The 19,426-nt window shown below is 46.1% G+C and overlaps 1 protein-coding gene across 4 annotated transcripts in view; it reads right to left on the bottom strand.

Annotated features, from left to right (window-relative positions):
• The window catches only part of CHD9 (chromodomain helicase DNA binding protein 9), a 265,800-nt gene extending 247,863 nt beyond the window's left edge, over positions 1 to 17,937 (bottom strand). For all 4 annotated transcript variants that reach the window (XR_004261956.1, XM_032255720.1, XM_032255723.1 and 1 more), the window contains exon 1: positions 17,864 to 17,937. The gene's annotated coding sequence lies outside the window, so the exon portion shown is untranslated. The remainder of the gene's footprint in view (positions 1 to 17,863) is intronic.
• Between the last annotated feature and the right edge of the window lie 1,489 nt (positions 17,938 to 19,426).

The following is a 19,426-nucleotide window of genomic DNA, read 5'->3' as shown; positions in this document are numbered from 1 at the left end:
GGGGGGGGGGGGGGGGGGGGGGGGGGGGGGGGGGGGGGGGGCGGTCACCTAAGCCCAGGAGGTAGAGGTTGCAGTGAGTTATATGATTACACCACTCTGTACTCCTGCCTGAGCAACAGAGCAAGACCTTGTCTCAAAAAAAAAAAAAAAAAAAAAGAAAAAGAAAAAAAAAGCTATGGTGATAAATTTTACATGTATTTTTTAAATTGGAAAAAAATATTGCTGGGATCCCAATTAAAAAAAAAAAAGACTTATGGGTTTCCTTCCAAAGTAGAAATGCAGAAATGGAAAAATGAGTTTCAGTTGCTATGGAAATAGGAGTTGGCTGGGCCTGCAGGAGCAGCAGCTGGAGGGGAACAAGTGGCCGGGAAGTTGGCCCTGTGACAGAGGGGGGCTTCCGGCTTTGGATAAGACAACAACAGGCTTCAGCAGGGAGAGTAGGAGGTAGAAAGAAGAGAGAAAAGGAGACAGAGCCTGTCTCTAGACACTGGCGCCTATGAATTCTGCAGACATTTGGATACAGAGGTGGGTGTACGTGCATGTGTGTCTGTGTCGCACATGTATCCCCAGAGGCCAGAAAAACAAGATGCAAAATCAACTCAATGCCTGAAAAAGAACACAGTTTCCCAGCTATCCTGAGGGCAAGAAAGCCCCCAAACTGTTGAGGGACAGAAGAGGAACGGCCTGCCATTTAAACGCTTTCTGGGGGAGTGGGGAAATGCCTGAGCGGGGGCTGGCCGTCACACTGCGTCCCTCACTTTTGTCCTCAGCACAGTTCTTCAAACTGAAACCGATGTGGGCCAGAAACACAGACAACAAAATCCCCGCAGGGTGAGCAGGATGGTGGGGATGGGTGAGCTGATGGCTCTCTTTCTTCTGTAGCTCTGAGTGACTGTTTCTACTTCGGTCTCCATAATGTTGGGGCTCTAGCCTAGGGCTTTAAGACACCTGAATGTTCTCAGATCACTTTCTGGGAAGATGTCTTGATTAGGCCTATGGTAATGACAAGTCTTTGCTGGCCCTCGGGAGGGCTCACCTGAGGGAATATTAGGCTATTCCCATTCCTACCCCCAGAAGAGGAAGCCCCAACCCTTTCCTACAATCACAGTGGGATGAATGGATAGGGGCTCACATTTTTGAAATGACTTAAACCTAGGCTTTTGACTCTTTATAACACTATCATTGTCTATATACATTGTCTCTGAGACACACCGAAGGGACCAAACAGTCCAAATTAACTACCATAGTAGTATGCTATTTTGCGTTTCTTCATTTCTAAATGTATCAACAGTCTCAGGAATGAAAGTGAGTATAGAAAAGGGCATAAGATTTAGGAATAAACTTAATCGAGGAGGTGAATGTCTTCTATACCCAAAACTACAAAACATTGGTGAAAGAAGCTAAAGAAGACATAAGCAAATGGAAAGACATCCCATGATGGCTTGGAAGACCTAATATTGAGATGTCAGTACTACCCAAAGTGATCTACAGAGTCAATGTAATCGCTATCAAAATCTCAATTAATTTTTTTTGCAGAAATAGAAAAATCCACCCTAATATTCATAAGCAATCCCAAGGGACCCCAAACAGACAAAATAATCATGAAAAAGAACAAATCTGGAGGACTCGCACATCCTGATTTCAAAACTTACTACAAAGCTACAGTAATCAAAGCAAAGTAGTATTTGCATAAAGACAGACATGCAGCCAAGTGTGGTGGCTCATGCCTGTAATCCCAGCACTTTGGGAGGCCAAGGCAGGTGGATCACTTGAGGTCAGGAATTTGAGACCAGCCTGGCCAACATGGTAAAACCTCGTCTCTACTAAAAATGCAAAAATTAGCTGGGCGTGGTGGCGCAAACCTGTAGTCTCAGCTACTCGGGAGACTGAGGCAGGAGAATCACAAGAACCTGGGAGGTGGAGGTTGCAGTGAACTGAGATCACAGCACTACATTCCAGCCTGGGTGACAGAGCAAGAAAGACAGAAAGACAGAAAGAAGGAAGGAAGGAAGGGAGGGAGGAAGGGAGGGAGGGAGGGAGGGAAGGGGAGGGACGGAGGGAAAGAGAGAGATAGAGAAGGAAATAAGGAAGGAAAGAAGGAAAGGAAGGAAAGAAAGAAGGAAGAAGGAAAGAAGGAAGGAAGGAAAGAAAGAAGGAAGGAAAGAAAAAGAAAGAGAGAGAAAGAGAGAGAGAGAGAGAAAGGCAGGCAGGCATACTATTCACATGCAAAAGAATAAAGTTGTACACTTAGCCTTATATGATAGACCAAAAAGTAACTCAAAATGGATGAAAGACTTAAAATATAAGAGCTAAAACCATAAAATTTTAGAAGAAAACATAGGGGGAAAACTTTATGACATTGATTTGGCAATGATTTCTTGAATATGACACCAAAAGCACACATGTGAAAAAAATATAAATTGAACATTAAAATTAAAAACTTCTGTGCCTTCAAAGGACATAATCAACAGAGTAAAAAGCCAATCCACAGAGAAAATATTTGCAATTGTTATCTGGTAAAGGACTGATATCCACCATACATAAAGAGCTCCACAACAAAGAAACAAACAACCCAGCCTGATTTAAAAAATCAGCAAATGCCTTGAACAGATATTTTTCCAAGGAAGATATACAAATGACCAGTAAGCACATGAAAAGATGCTCAACATCACTAATCATCAGAACACTGCACATCAAAACCACAATGAGATACCACTTCACACCAGGATAGGATAGCTATGATCAGAAAAACCACGCACAAGCAAACAGAAAATAACAAGCAGTGACAAGGATGTGGAGAAATGGAAACCTTGGTGCATTGCTGGTGGGAATATAAAACAGTAGCTGTTGAAAATGGTACGGTGATTCCTTGAAAAATGACACAGAGAATTACCATAAGATCCAGTCATTCCATTACAGGTATATATTCAACAGAACTGTAAGTAGAGACATAAACAGATATCTATACACCCATGTTCGTAGCAGTGTTATTCACAATAGCCAAAAAGTGGAAGCAACCCAAGTGCCCACCAACAGATGAATGTATAAACACAATGTGGCAGATACATACCATAGTCTATTATAATGGAATATGAACCTTGAAGACATTAGGCTAAGTAAAATAAGCCAGTCACTAAAAGATAAATACTGTGTAATTCTACCTAGGTAAGGTACCCAGAGTAGTCAAACTCATAAAGACAGAAAGTAGAATGGTGGCTGCCAGGGATGGGGTTAAAGGGCATAGGAAGTTGTTTAATGGAGACAGGGTTTCAGTTTGGGAAGATGAAAAAGGGTTCTGGAGATGGATGGTGGTGATGGTTGTGCAACAATGTGAATGCACTTAATGCATTGAACTAAAGAAAATGCAGGCCAGGTGCGGTGGCTCACGCTTGTAATCCCAGAGCTTTGGAAGGCCGAGGTAGGTGGATCACTTGAGGTTAGAAGTTCGAGACCAGCCTGGCCAACATGGTGAAACCCCATCTCTAGTTAAAATACAAAAAATTAGCCGGGCGTGATAACATGTGCCTGTAATCCTAGCTACTCTGGAGGCTGAGGCAGGGAGAATTGCTTGAAACCTGGAGGCAGAGGTTGCAGTGAGCCAAGATGGCACCACTGCAGTACAGCCTGGTGACAGAGGGAGACCCTGTCTCAAAAAAAAAAAAAAAAAAAATGCATTAAGATGGTTAAAATGGTAAATTTCATTGTCATGTATATTTTGCCACAATAAAACATGTCGATACATATAAAGTAGTGGAAGTGACCTAGGGTCAGCCTCTCAACCTCTGCGAAGTTCAGCCCTCACAGGCTGCCCAGTTAGGCCCAGTTAGCACTCAGGATATGGCGTTTCCCCTACTTCCTTTGTCTTGTCAAAACTTACCACAGATGCAAACAAGACCACAAACTTGCACTGAGCCCAGTGTGTGCAGGTGGGAGAGAAAGATGAACAAAACCGAGAATTGTTCAGGGAAAGAACAGTGCACCTTGCATTGACACCAGGTTGAAAGTGATGAGGGCTGCAGAAGATGAGGGAACACAGTGGAGTGGGTGCTGTGGCAGTTCCCAGGAGGAGAGGGGACTTCTTGCTTGGCTCTCTTGGGCGGTGTCACAGAGGAAGTGGTGCTTAAGGTGGGTTTGAGAGAATGAGGATGTGCAGATGTGTGCATCGGCGGAGGGCACTTTAGCAGGCCATGTGTTTCGCTGAAGTACTGTGTGACTGAGGCAGAAGTGGAAGAGAATGCTGGATCGGCGGCGGAGAGAAGGTGACCAGTGAGAAGGTGACTTAGTGCAGGAACATCTGCCACACAAGCCTGTTGTCTTGTTACTTTGAAGAGTGGAGGCTGGATCTGGAGTCAGATCCAGAAGGAACTTGAATGGCAGACTAACGATAACAACTTTTATTCATGGAGGACTTACCATGTGCCTGTTATTTACTAACCTTAAGCAGCAGGTAGTGACATTAGCCCTATATTTCAGCTGAGAAAACTGAGGCTCAGGTTAAGCAACTTATCCAAGGTCAAACACAGCCAGTGAATAATGGAGGCAGGGTAGGAACCCAGGCCTACATGCGTTTCAAACTGTATTTTTATTTATTTTTGAGACAGGGTCTGGCTGTGTTGCCCAGGCTAGAAGACAGTGCATGATCTCAGCTCACTGCAGCCTTGACGTCCTGGGCTCAAGCAATTCTCCTGTCTCAGCACCCCAAGTAGCTGGCACCACAGGCACATCCCACCATGCCCAGCTAATTTTGTTTTTTAGAGATCGGGTCTCACTATGTTGCCCAGACTGGTCCCAAAATCCTGGGCTCCACTGTGGGCTGCTCAGTGACTTCCTTCCTAGAGGATACCATGAAAAGGAGGAAAATGGGCGACTTTAGAGTGGAGAAGCCTGACAAACAATATAGGTGATCAAGGTCAGTTTCGACAGTGATAAGTCATGTTGATATTACAGATGCTTGATATGATGTGATAAAAATGGCACTTCAAAAGTAAACTTCCGTGGTCTTCCTCTTCACAACCCACAAGGCCAATCATGAGAAAAATGTGAGACAAATTCCAGTAGAGGGGAATTTCACAATATGTCTGACCAGTATTCCTCAAAACTCTCAAGGTCACCAAAAATAAGGAAGTTTGTAGCAAATGTCACAGACAATGGGAGACTCAGGACACACAACAAACAAATGTAATGTCATTTCAAGCCCATTTTTGGTGGTATTATATAAAAAAAAAGAGATATAAATGTAATTTGGTATTCTGGTTGGGATCCTGGGACAGAAAAAGGACATTAAATAAACACTAAGAGAATCTTAATAAACTATATTCTTTAGTTAAAAACAATGTATCAATATCGGGTTGTAACAAATATACCATATCAAATATCAATATCAGTTAATTGTAACAAATGTACCATAGAAATAGAAGCTGTTAATAATAGGAGAAACTGGCTCTGTGGCTCATGTCTGTAATCCCAACACTCTGGGAAGTCGAGGCAGGCAGACTGCATGAGCCCGGGAGTTCAAGGCCAGCCTGGGTAACGCAGCGAGACTCCATATCTACCAAAAATAAAAATATTAGTTGGGCATGGTGGTATGCGCCTGTAGTCCCAGCTACTTAGGAGGCTGATGTGGGAGGATGGCTTGAGCCCAGGAGACAGAGGTTGCAGTGAGCCAAGATCCCACCACTGCACTTCAGCCTGGGTGACAGAGAGAGCCCCGTCTCAAAATTTAAAATAAAAATAATAGAGGAAACTGGATGTGGGATATGTGTGAACTCTGTAGTATTGTCTCAATGTTTTATGTAAATCTAAACTGTACCAAAAATATTTGAAGTCTTTAAAAAACAAATTCTTGAGTCACATCCTCAGAAACTGGCCTTCTAATATGCATTGACACAGGTATAACAGAGTTGTGAATGACGACAACATCTCTGTCCCTGCCTGCTGATTGACCAAACAGAAGGAGCAGACACAGCAATGCCTGCAGAGAAGACGCTATTGCTCACACCAAGACTGCATGGCTCTCCTCCATCGGGCTCCTGAGGTTAAATATGGGGCCTCTATAGACTAGCAGTCTTCCTAGGGCAAGGACCTGGTCTTCCCTGTGAGACTAGGCAGGGGCCACCTCTCCTTAGGGAGCTCAAGATCTCTCTTAGCTCCAGGTGCCACCGATTCTCCAGATGCATTTATTTTTCTTTTAGGTAAGTCTATTTCTCTGTATGGGTAGAAAGAGAGACCTTGTACATAATATACATTTTTTTTTGAGGCTGGCAAAAGGTCTGCTTGCTCCGAAATAATTAGACTTATAACTCTTTTTTTTTTTTGGAAACAAAGTCTCGCTCATGCAATGGGATGATCTTGGCTCACTCTAAATTCCGCCTCCTGGGCTCAAGTGATTCTCCTGCCTCAGCCTCCCAAGTAGCTGGGATTACAAGCATGTGCCACCACGCCCAGCTAATTTTTGCATTTTTAGTAGAGATGGGGTTTCACCATGTTGGCCAGGCTGGTCTCCAACTGACTTCAGGTGATCCGCCCGCCTTGGCCTCCCAAAGTGCTGGGATTAACAGGCGTGAGCCACCACTAACTAACTGGTCTAACTCTTTAGTTAAGCATAACCAATGTTAAAAAGCAGCAAACTTGATGACTTGGGTTTAGTGCCTAAATTTCCTCTGCTTACTTGCTGCTTTCCTTTGTACCCTAGGCCCCAGTTGTAACTGAAGGATAACAGTAGTAGCAATTTAAAATTGTGATGCTGTCAATTCTGCACTTCAGCTGAGAAAACTAGACTCAGGAGGTTAAGCAACTCATCCAAGGTCACACACAGCCAGTAAGTGATGGAACTGGGGTAGGAATCCTAGTTTGTTTTATAATGGAAGAAGCCCCAGCACCCCAGCAAATTGCCTTTTGACTGCAGGTTCTTACTTGGGGGTATGCAGTAAGCCACCCCAAAATGCGAGGAGAGTAGATAGCAGAGGACTGCACACGACATCTGTGATTACGAATTTGCGGAAGTCCTTAAGGACAGGACAGGATGTGTCTCTGGACAAAGCTGGAAGAGCAAAGCCTGGAAATTAAATCAAGACTTGACAAAACAAAAAGCGAGCCAATTGCATTAACATAAGCTGAAGGAATCATAGGTAGAGACAAATGGTGATGCGTGAAGAGCTCTGAAAAAGAAGTACCAAAGGGCAAGTCTTTGAGATTCATTGTCTTCCACATTGTGCAGAGTAGTGGAAACTCTGAAAACCTCTTTGAGCATTACAGGCAGCTCAGAGGTCTGGCCAGAGCTTCCTGGAATACTCTCTTCCTTTTTTTCTTTTTTTAAAAATTTAAGACAGGGTCTTGCTTTGTTTCCCAGGCTGAAGTGCAGTGTTGTGATCAGAGATGAATGCAGCTTCAAACTCCCAGGCTCAAACAATCCTCCCACCCCAGCCTCCCAAGTAACTGGGACGACAGACACTTGCCCCCACATTCAGCTCATTTAAATTTTTTTTTTTTTGTAGAGATGGGGTCTCACTATATTGCCCTGGCTGGTTTTGAACTCCTGGGCCCAAGCAATCCTTCTGCATTGGTCTCCCAAAGTGTTGGGATTACAGGAGTGAGCCACTGCACAGGGCCAGAATACTCTCCTGCTAAGAATTTTAGGGCTGGTCCAGGTAGCAGTAAGAAGGAAAAGATGCGGTGATTGATCAGATATTTCTACCACAAGCACAGGAAGGGGGAATTATACTAGCAGTACACCCACTCTAGACACTTGTATTACTCAGAGGGTACAAATATCTTAGGCTCCCCTGGTGATTAAAATCATTCATTTTGCTCACCTTGCTTTGATTCCATGTAAACCAATCTTCTAACTAGATTCTGACTTTCCCACAGGAGAAGGAGTGTGCTGAGAAGTTGGCATGGAGGTCTCAGACTGCTTTGCAGCTGCTTCTCCCCTTGTGATTCTTTTTTTTTTTTTTTGAGACAGAATCTTGCTCTGTCACCCAGGCTGGAGTGCAATGGTGCAATCTTAGCTCACTGCAACCTCTGCCTCCTAGGTTCAAGTAATTCTCCTGCCTCAGCCTCCCAAGCAGCTGGGATTACAGGCATGTGCCATCATGCCTGGCTAATTTTTGTATTTTTAGTAGAGACGGGCTTTCGCCATGTTGGCCAGGTTGGTCTCAAACTCCTGATCTCAGGTGATCCACCCACCTCGGCCTCCCAAAGTGCTGGGATTACAGGTGTGAGCCACAAGGTGCCCAGCCTCCCTTGTGATTTAATACATTTGCAGCCTGGTTTCCTCACCAGGCTCCTGTGAATTTGGTTAGTCCGCCCCTTTTGGTCTGCTTAGCTCCAAGTACACTGAAGAACCTTCATCTCTGGCCTGCAGAGAACCCACCTCCAGCCCCCTCTATTGCTGGTCCTAGCGGGGGTTTTCCCTCATTGACAGCTGGCACCCTCTTTGATGTCACTCTCAAGCCGCCCTTTGCCGTGTCAGTCACCCCAATCACACTCTCCCTACCCTGAGCCCAGAATGAGCTGTGGGAGACCTGCAAAGAAAGTGCTTCGACAACACAATAACTTTATAGGTTCTGTTGCAGAAACAGGAATAAGGAAGAGGCTTCGTGCTCAGGGGAAGATGCCAAGAACATGCAACAGAAAGAGTAGAAGGAACTGTGATGTTTAATCTAGAGCAGGGAAGATCCAGGAAGGCCAACCTGTTCTCTGTCATCAAATATCTGAAGGACTGTAATGAGGAAAAGGGAACAGATTTATCTTTTGAGGCTCCAAAAAAATATGCTAACCCGGCCACATGTGGTGGCTCATGGGGTAATTCCAAAACTTTGGGAGGCTGAGGCAGAAGGATCATTTGAGGCCAGGAGTTTGAGACCAGCCTGGGCAACATGGCCAGACCTGTCTCTACCCAAAAGCTAAGGTATTAGAAAAAAAAAAAAATTAGCTGGGCGTGGTTGCTCACGTCTGTACCCTCAGCTACTCTGGAGGCCGAGGTGTGAGGCAGGAGCCTAGGAGTTTAAGCTGTAGTGAGCTGTGATCATACCACTGGACTCCAGCCTAGGCAACAGAGTGAGAATCTGTCTTTCTTAAAAAAAAAAGAAAGAAAGAAAAAGTAAAAGTATGGCAACCAAAAGGCAGTAAATACAGGGAAACAGATAAAGAGGGGGAACCTTTTAAGGCAGTTTTTCCCTAACTTCAGTTATTCACATATCACCTTCACATCGTGTGTGTGTGTGTGTGTGAAATTTATGAGAAATTTATGAGAAGCAGCATAATCCTGCAATTCAAAGCAAAAATCTGGAGCAGGACTAACTGGGTTTATTTTCCTAGCTATATAACTTTGGGCAAGTTATTTAACTTCCCTATGCCTGTCTGCTCAGCAGTAAAATGGGGCAAATAGTCCCTACTTCAAACAGTACTTAACCCACGTTGGTGAGGATTAATTGAGTGATCTGAATTATTATATATATATATATAATTTTTTTAAAGAGTTGGGGTCTTGCTTTGTTTCCCAGGCTGGTGTGCAGTCGCACAATCATAGCTCACTGTAACCTCAAACTCCTATAAACCATCCTCCCACCTCAGCCTCCTGAGTAGCTGGATTACAGGCGTGTACCACTACACCCAGATAATTTTTTAAATGTTTTGTTGACATGGATTCTCATTATGTTGCCCAGACTGGGGTCCAACTCCTGGCTTCAAGTGATCTTCCTGCCTCTACTTCCCAAAGTATTAGGATTACAGGCATAAGCCACCGCCCATGCCTATGATAGTCTATCCTCATACCATCAATCCTCTTATTTAATATTTTTCTTTAAATAAACACATGATTTACACACATTTATTTTAAAGGAAACATTATATTACTACTATACATGAAAAGCCATGTATAGGTGGAAACAGTGAAGATAAACATAGAAGCAAACAATGTTATTAGATTGTTACAGTTTTAACAATGTAATTAAATGGCCACACTTACTGTTGCCTCTTAAATGCCCTGAACTGAAGGACTGCTGTCTTTCCAAAGTGTTACAGTAGCATTCTACTACTTCACCCAGACTTTTGTTGACTGCCCTCAGAAGGAAGCATCTCAGTCCCGCAAGCTGGAGGAAGTGAAAGGCCAGTGTGGGTGGAGCACCTGCTCTGGGGAGAGAGGGCAGCCCCAGGGGTGAGAGGCAGGCAGGCAGAGAAGGATCAGAGACGGCTCAAAAGGGAAAAATCCCTTTCCTATTCTGAGACTTTGTGCTCTTGGGTACCGTGTCTCTCTGTGCCACACCAAGTCATCTCACAAGGTCCCCTGTGGTATGAGTTGCATGTCTTAGAAAGCAAAGTCAGAAAGACCATATTGGAGACACTGCGGGTGCCCCACCCATATTCCTTAGCTCACCCAAGGTTACCTGCAGACATTTCCAGACACCCTGGGCTGTCTCTAAGTCATTTTCTGGCCTCAGGGTATGCACAGCAGACAGTTATCAAAACAACCCTCAATAAGGAGGAAGGAGAGTCAGAGGAAATATCCCAGTCTCCCTGCCTCTTCGTGGGACACTTCTGAAATGTCTTCTACAGTCTCTCCAGGAATCCCTGAGGGATGGAGACCCAATTGCCCAGTGGTAACTCACTCATCAACACTTTTTCTTGGCTTTCCTCCCTTTCCCGGTTCATTTCACTCTTACTGGGCTTCCTGGGATCATTTCCTAAATAAATTTCTAGCACCTGAATCTTTTTCTTATAATCTGCTTTGAGGGAAACTGCAACTATGACATAGCTTTAAACTTCTGTCAGTGGAATGAGTTGCCCAGTGAGATGGGAAGTTCCATTTTACTGAGGACTCAAGAAATGGCTGAGAATGTTCCATGGAGATTCATAGGTCATCAGATAAGGACTCAAACTAGATGAACACTTAGTATTCTTTTTGTGTGTCTGTCTTTTTTGTCGATTTGTTTTAAAGAAATAGCATCTTGGCCGGGCATGGTGGCTCACACTTGTAATCCCAGCACGTTGGGAGGCCGAGGTTAGTGGATCACCTGAGGTCAGGAGTTTGAGACCAGCCTGGCCAACACAGCGAAACTCTGTCTCTACTAAAAATACAAAAATTAGCCAGACATGGCGGCAGGTGTCCATAATTCCAGCTACCCGGGAAGCTGAGGCAGGAAAATCACTGGAACCTGGGGAGCAGAGGTTGCAGTGAGCCGAGATTATGCCATTTCACTCCAGCCTGGGCAAAAGAGGGAAACTCCATCTCCCCCTGACAAAAAAAACACCAAAAAAACCAAACAAAACAAAAAACCCAGGCGTGGTGGCTCATGTCTTTAATCCCAGCACTTTGGGAGGCAGAGGCAGAGGCAGGTGCATCACTTGTGGTAAGGAGTTCAAGACCAGCCTGATCGACAAGATGAAACCCCATCTCTACTAAAAATACAAAAATTAGCCGGGCATGGTGGTGCATGCCTATAATCCCAGCTACTCAGGAGGCTGAGGCAGGAGAATCACTTGAACCTGGGAGACGAAGGTTGCAGTGAGCCAAGATTGTGCCACTGTATTCCAGCCTGGGCAGCAGAGCTGGATTTCATCTCAAAAAAATAAAAAATAAAAAAGACAGCCTCTTGCCCTGTCACCTGGGCTAGAGTACAGTGGTGCAATCATGGCTCACTACAGTCTCAGACTCCTGGTCTGAAGTGAGCCTCCCCAGTAGCTGGGACTACAGCAGCATGCCACCAGGCCCAGCTAATTTTTGTTTTTCCAAGCTGGAGAGCACTGGCATGATCATGGCTCATTGCAACCTCAAACTCCTGGGCTCAATTTATTCTCTTGCCTCAGCCTCCTGAGCAGCTGAGACTACACGTGCATACCACATCTGGCTAATTGTTCTTTTTTTTGTAGAGATGAAGTCTTGCTACGTTGCCCAGGCTGGTCTGGAACTTCTAGCCTCAAGTAATCCACCTCAGCTTCCCAAAGTTCTAGAAATACAGGTGTGAGCCACCAATTCAGGCCCCAGCTAATTTAAAAAATTTTTTAAATAGAGGCAAGGTCTCGCTATGTTGCCCAGGCTGCCCTTGAACTACTGGCCTCAAGCAATCCTTCTGCCTCAGCCTCCCAAAGTGCTAGGACTACAGGCATGAGCCAGTGCCCCACGCCTGGCCTACTTAGTATCCTTCTGATCCTCTGTCCCATTATTCTGAATCAAGAGTCAGCAAACTACAGCCGATGGGCCACATCAAGCCTACTGCCTGTTTTTGTATAGCCTGTCAGCCAAGGATGGTTCGTTTGTTCCTTCCTTCCTTCCTTCCTTCATTCCTTCCTTCCTTCCTTCCTTCCTTCCTTCCTCCTTCCTTCCTTCCTTCCTTCCTTCCTTCCTTCCTTCCTTCCTTCCTTCCATCCATCTCTCTCTCTCTCTCACTTTTTCTCTCTCTCTTTCTTTCTCTCCCTCCCTCCTCCTCCCCCTCTCTCTCCCTGTCTTTCTTTCTTTAAAAAAAATTTTTTTTTGAGACTGAGTCTGGCTCTGTCGCCCAGGCTGGAGTGCAATGGCGAGATCTCGGCTCACCACAACCTCTGCCTCCTGGGTTCATGCAATTCTCCTGCCTCAGCCTCCTGAGTAGCAGGGACTACAGGAGTGTGCCAACACACCCGGCTAATTTTTTTTTTGTATTTTTAGTAGAGACGGGGTTTCACTATGTTACCCAGGATGGTCTCAATCTCCTGACCTCGTGATCCGCCCTCCTTAGCCTCCCAAAGTGCTGGGATTATAGGCGTGAGCCACCGCGCCAGGCCACATCACTTATTTATTGTTTGTTTGTAGAGATGGGTTGGTACTGAACCAGGCTGGTTTTGAACTTCTGGCCCCAAGCAAGCCTCCCTCCTCGGTCTTCCCAAAGTCCTGGGATTACAGACATGAGCCACCATGCCTGGCCAGTTTGCACATTTTTAAATGGTTGGAAAAATGTTTAAAGAATAATATTTTGTGACACAGAAAAATTATGTGAAATTCAAACCTTCAATGTCCATAAAGCTTTATTGGAACCCAGATATACTCATTTGTTTACATACCTGCTTTTACTCTACAGTGGCAGTTTCTCATCAACATTACAAGAAACAACGTTATTTGAGGACTTACTGTACGTCATTTCGCTTAAAGTTGCAGTTTCTAAGAACTTATCAATGACATTGAGAATTTACTGCAGTTGCAACTAAAACCATATGGCCCATAAAGCTCCAAATATTTACTCTCTGGACCTTTACAGAAAAAGTTTGCTGATGCCTGTATAAGGTCATTATCCTGCAGAGACAAGAGGCAGATTGAGGCCTGGCTGCCCCATGAATGGGGAGGGTGATCCCTAGACCTAGTATCTGGGGGAAGTTTGAATCAGAACTACACATTTCCTTTTGCCACAGCTTTATGACCATGGTCATCACTCCCACGCTCTGCAAGGATCTAAGACTCTTTCACAGAGGCATTCATGTCTTTATACCAGGAATATTTTTTGATTAAAAATATTTTCCCATTTTTCTTGTTGTTAAAGATAGTGGTAGGATCTCACTGTGTTGCCCAGGTTGGTCTTGAACTCTTGGCCTCAAGCATTCCTCCCACTTCGGTTTCCCAAAGTGCTGGGATTATAGGCATATGCCACTGTGCCTAGCCACCAGGAAGAGTTTTCTTTTTTAAAGGACATGAGAAATTTTCTTCTCCACACCCTGCCACTATCCCACATGGTTTCATCCATGCTTGATCACTTTCACCATCACTTAGTTACTGATTCCTCCCCCAAACAAGCCGAACCTCCAGACCACATCCTGAAATTTCAGATCAATACCCAAATGTCGGCCGGGTAAGGTAGATCATGCTTGTAATCCCAGTGCTTTGGGAGGCCAAGGCAGGAGAAACACTTGAGTCTAGGAGTTTGAGTTTGAGATAGCAAGGCCCTGTTTAAAAAATTAGCTGGTCATGATAGTGTGCACATGTAGTTCCAGCAACTTGGCTGGGTGGGAGGAGCCCTTGAGCTCAGGAGGCTGAGGCTGCAGTAACTATGATCATACCACTGCACTCCAGCATGGGCGACAGAGCAAGACCCTGTCTCTAAAAACAACAACAAAAGAAACCAAAAACCAACAAAACAAAACAAAAAACCCAAACATCTGGTCAACATTAGATTAAGTTGGGGGTGAGGGGGTGTTGCTGCCTACCAGCAGTGCAACTTTAGGCAAGTCATTTAACATCATGGAACATCAATTTCATCGTTTCTCAAAGGTGGAAATGATCCTGTCCAGCCAGCCAAGATTACTGTGCTAATCGGATGAAATGAGAGCTGCCCACAAAACACTGTGCCGCCTGGCCCCAGCCTCTCTCCCTAGCACACCGCTGTATTATCGCACCCCTGCTCCCTTTGACCACCACACTCCCTACCCACTGGCTCTCCTTGAGTCCCCTGGTCTTGACAAGCTCTTGGCCATCTCTGTACATGCTGACGTTTCTTCCAGAAACATCTTTTCCTCACCCCACCTTCTGCCTGGCAAATCAACACATAACCTTGGTTTATGTGTGTTTTTGTTTAAAGACACCTCATAGGCCAGGCCTGGTGGCTCACGCCTGTAATCCCAGCACTTTGGGAGGCCAAAGTGGGTGGGTCACCTGAGGTCAGGAGTTTGAGACCAGCCTGGCCAACATGGTGAAACCCCTGCCTCTACTAAAAATACAAAAATTAGCTGGGCATGGTGGCATGTGCCTGTAGTATCAGCTACATGGGAGGCTGAGGCAGGAGAATCGCTTGAACTCTGGAGGTGGAGGTTGCATTGAGCAGAGATGGTCCCACTGCACTCCAGCCTGAACAACAGAGTGAGACTCCATCTCAAAAAAAAAAAAAGAAAAGAAAAGAAAAGAAAAGAAAAGACAGCTTATTCAGTATATATTGTTGTTTCATTAACGTCGAACTCAGCCAACTGCGCTATAACTCATGCCGGAACGAAGCTTACCTAACAGACCTGTTTTCTCTGTAAGGCACACTGCAGCCTTCTCGTGCTTAGGAACACGAGACAGCACATCAGCAGTATGCTTGGGGCCATTTCAAACCTCGACATTGCAAACAAAAATGCACAAACATGCAAAAAATGTGGCACTAAGTACACCACAAAAGGGACACTTGTTTGTAGCACAAGAGCTGAAACCAGAAGGCAGAGTGTCCCCTGTTTGCCCTTGGCTGGGAAAGTGCATGTTGGGTGACTCAACTTTTTCACTGTTCTGCACGCATCCACATATGACTGTGAAAGTGCCATGGATATTGATTTGGAAGTTACGTACACATTTTTTTCTTTCTTTTTCTTTTCTGAGATGGAGTTTTGCTCTTCTCGCCCAGGCTGGGATGCAATGGCGTGATCTTGGCTCACTGCAACTTCCACCTCCCAGGTTTAAGCAATTCTCCTGCTTCAGCCTCCCAAGCTACTGGGATTACAGGCTTCTGCTACCATACCCAGCTAATTTTTTGTATAGTAGAGATGGGGTTTCGCCATCTTGGCCAGGCTGGTCTCGAACTCCTGACCTCAGGGGATCCACCTGCCTCAGCCTCCCAAAGTGCTGGGATTACAGGCATGAGCCACTGCATCCGGCCTTTTTTCCTCATTTTTTTTTTTTTTTTTTTTTTTTTTAATGAGCCAAGGTCTCACTATGCTGTCCAGGCTGGTCTCAAACTTCGAAGCTTAAGTGATCAGGCTGGTCTCAAACTCCTAAGCTCAAGCCTCAGTCTCCCAAAGTACTGGGATTACAGGTGTGAGCCACTGTACCGGGCCACAAATACATTTAAAAAAAATTATTTAAATATATAATTTTTAAAATAAACAGACGGGGTCTTACTGTGTTGCCCAGGCTGATCGGGAACTCCTAGCCTCAAGTAATCCTTCTGCCTCAGCCTCTCAAAGTACTGGGATTATAGGCATGAGCCACTAAGCCTGGCCACAAACAATTTTTTTAAAAGAATTATTTAATGTATATAATTTTTAAATAAACAGACAGGGCCTTGCTATGTTGCCCAGGCTGATATCCAGCTCCTAGCCTCAAGTGATCCTCCCACTCCGCCTCTCAAAATGCTAGGATTACAGGGTACGAATTTGCAAATTCAGAACTTGTAAATAATGAGAACCGACTTCACTTTCTTCCTGTTTCTCTCATTTAGGGCTGGCTGAATTCTGTCTTACTCACATTTTATCTCTAGCATCTGGAAAACTGCCTGACCCACAGTAGGCTCTCAATAATAAATGTATTTTGACTGAACGAATGAATCAATTCAGTGGAAGTGCTCAGTTCACAGCAGTGATAGCTAGTGTTGATGAAGACACACCACACGCCTGCCCCGTGCATGCTTTCCCAGTCAACAAGGGGAACAGCAGGGTATGGTTCTTTTGCACTTAGGCTCAAGAGCAGACAGCCTGGGTTCAAATATGGGACATCCTTCTTATTAATTAATTACATAACCTCAAGCAAGGTCATTGGCCTCTCTGAACCTCAGTTTTCTCAGCTATCAAATGCAGTACTCATGGTACTACCTTGGAAGTTATGGTCAGGAGTCAACGTGGCCCTGCGAAGAAAGCTTCTAGCACAGGGTGAGCCCTTAGTAAACAGTAGCTTTTATTGTTAATTACCACGGCAACTCTAAGAGCTATCATACCCATTTAGCTGATACAAAAACTGAAGCTGAGGATGGTTCAGTGAGTGTCCAAGGTCACACAGAAGGAAGGGCTGCCTCTGGGGAGTCTAAGCCCATGCTAGTAACTCCACTGATTATATAAATATAAGGGGTCCGCCGGGCGCCGTGGTTCATGCCTGTAATCCCAGCACTTTGGGAGGCCAAGGCGGGAGGATGGCTTGAGCCTAGGAGTTTGACACCATCCTGGGCAATATAGTGAGGCCTCATGTCTATAAAACAAACAAACATAAGGGCACATTTTTACTAGTTATAAGGACCCTTACTTGTTACAAGGGCTCTTACTGCCTGATCAGCTAGGTTTGCTAAAATGATGAAGACAGTTCCCGCCAGGCTCCTGATCTTCTCTGGGATCAGGGTGGGGAGGAACCCCCTTTCTACTGATAAACCCCAAGAGTCTTCTCTCGCATTCCACACTGATGTCTTTCTGTTCCCTGCCCACTTTTGAATTCAACCCTTTCAGAACCAGCCCTACTGGGAAGAGGGGGGTTAGTTTGTTATCTTGGGTTTGACAGTACAAAGGCAGAGGCATTTCCTGCTTAAAAGGCACATGAGAAAGGAGGAGGAGGAGGACGACGAACTGGAGGAAAAGGAGGAGGAGGGAATCATCAGCATTCTGGGTTAGAACAAACAAATGTCCTCCGTTTTTCTCTAACTCCTTAGATCAAGGGTCCTCAAATTTGGCTGCCAGCTGGAATCTCCTGCAAACATTTTAATACCCAGATGTCCAGCTCCCCACCCAGACCAATCACATCTGAGTCTCTGGGGGGTGGGGGTGAGTGCAACTGGGGCATCGGTATCTTTTTAATGCTCCCCAAGCCACGCCAACATGCAGACAAGTTTAAGAAGTGGTGCTCTGGACCTTATCAACACTCGGCTGCCACCCTGGAGTGGCTCTGGGCGACAGTGGCCGCTTTCTCTTCGAAGACGCGCGGCTTGGAGATTCGGGCATGCTCTCGGAGGCGAGGGCTGGGGAGGATGCGAGCGTGCCAGCGACCTGGTGCTCTGCCCTGCTCTAGGCCCAGCTCGGAGACTGCTGGTCTCCGGGTCCCCCCACCGCGCTACAACACGTGCGGCCGCCCGACTCCTCCGGTTATCTCTGCAGACCGCTAGCAGTGCCCAGCGGCCGCCCCGCTGCCCACCCCAACCTCAGAGGCTCCAGGGAGACGCCCGGGGCTCAGGAATCCTACCTTGGCTGCCGGCGCTGCCCTCCAGTCCCCGGAATCCTGGGACTCAGGTTCGAGCTGTCGCTGTAGCTGCGCCTGTGAAGCGCCCACTAGAGCGCAGGCGCCACCTAGTGGGCGCTGGGCGGCCGCGCAGGGACCGCGCTGGGAGGCGGGAGCGCGGTCCAGGGCGGAAATGCAGCCAGGGCTTCCCACGTGGGCGGTTTTCCAACGCGCCGCCAGCCCTGTGGCCAGATCCGGCCTGGGGCGGGACCACCTTCACTCGCTGCGGGGCACTGGGATCTGAACTTGGTGAACTTTCTCTTGGGGCACGCAGGGACGGCCAGGCCCTGGCCCTCGGCCTGGTAACCATCCTCCGGTTTTCCTGGCGGGGCTCGGGGATCTTTCCCTTCATCCAGCAGCTTTCAGTGCTCCCCCTTTGGCACTGCTTCTCTTTTAAATGTGCTGGGAACATCCAAGGATGCAAAGGGCTGGGATTCTCTCAAATTCAGGGAGGCCCTTAGCCTATCAGCAACCCTTTCTTCCTGCCACCCCCTAAGCCGGGCCTGAATGAGAGAAACAGCCTGCTCCGCTGGCTTGCCCTTTGGAGGCTGGGCTGGTGGAAGATGGGTGTGTGCCAGTGACCTCGTGCTCTGACCTGCTCTGCTCTGCTCTGTTCTGCTGGAAGGGCTTCCCTGAGCAACAGCGTGGGGGAAATTGCCCCTCATGATCCAATCACCACCCACCAGGTCCCTCCCTCGACATGTGGGGATTATAATTCCAGGTGAGATTTGGGTAGGGACACAGTGCCAAACCATATCACCTCGTCTGTCGTCTGTTTTTGTAAGTAAAGTTTTGTTTTTGTTTTTGAGACAGAGTCGCGCTCATTTGCCCAGGGTGGAGTGCAGTGGCACGATGTTGGTTCACTGCAACCTCTGCCTCCTGGGTTCAAGTGATTCTCCTGCCGCAGCCTCCTGAGTAGCTGGGATTACAGGTGCACACCACCACATCCAGCTAATTTTTGTGTTTTTAGTAGAGACGGCATGTCAGGCTGATCTTCAACTCCTGACCTTGTGATCCCACCTGCCTCAGCCTCCCAAAGTGCTGGGATTACAGGTGTGAGCCACCGCGCCTGGCCTATAAATAAAGTTTTGTTAGGCCACAGGAAGGGGAAGGGGCAGCTCAAGGGTTTTTTTTTCCGTGTGTGTGTGTTTGCAGACAAGGTCTCTCTATGTTGCCCTGGCTGCTCTTGAACTCTTGGTCTCAAGTGATACTCCCACTTCCAGCCTCCCAAAGCACTGGGATTTTTTCGAAGAAGACATGCCAAAACACTTATAAATATGGCGGGCCATTTAATGTGTTTATATTTCATTTATTTCTTCATTTAACAACGATTAACTGAGCACCTACTATATGCCACTTTTCTACAATCAAGGGATACAATGAAGAACAAAACACAAAAATCTCTGCTCTTGTTGATTTACCTTTAATGTAACACATGAATACTTTTAACACACACAACCGGCAATTGAGCTTGTCACGGGATAAGTACAGGGTTTATTTAAAATATCTATATTTAGAGCTGGGCAC

The sequence above is a fragment of the Sapajus apella genome, unplaced genomic scaffold (genome assembly GCF_009761245.1).
Source record: "Sapajus apella isolate SASKATOON/1434 unplaced genomic scaffold, GSC_monkey_1.0 scaffold90, whole genome shotgun sequence".
In the NCBI taxonomy this organism is placed as follows: Eukaryota; Metazoa; Chordata; class Mammalia; order Primates; family Cebidae; genus Sapajus; species Sapajus apella.
The sequence above is the reverse complement of the archived record's forward strand: the minus strand, read 5'-3'. Positions and strand labels throughout refer to the sequence as shown.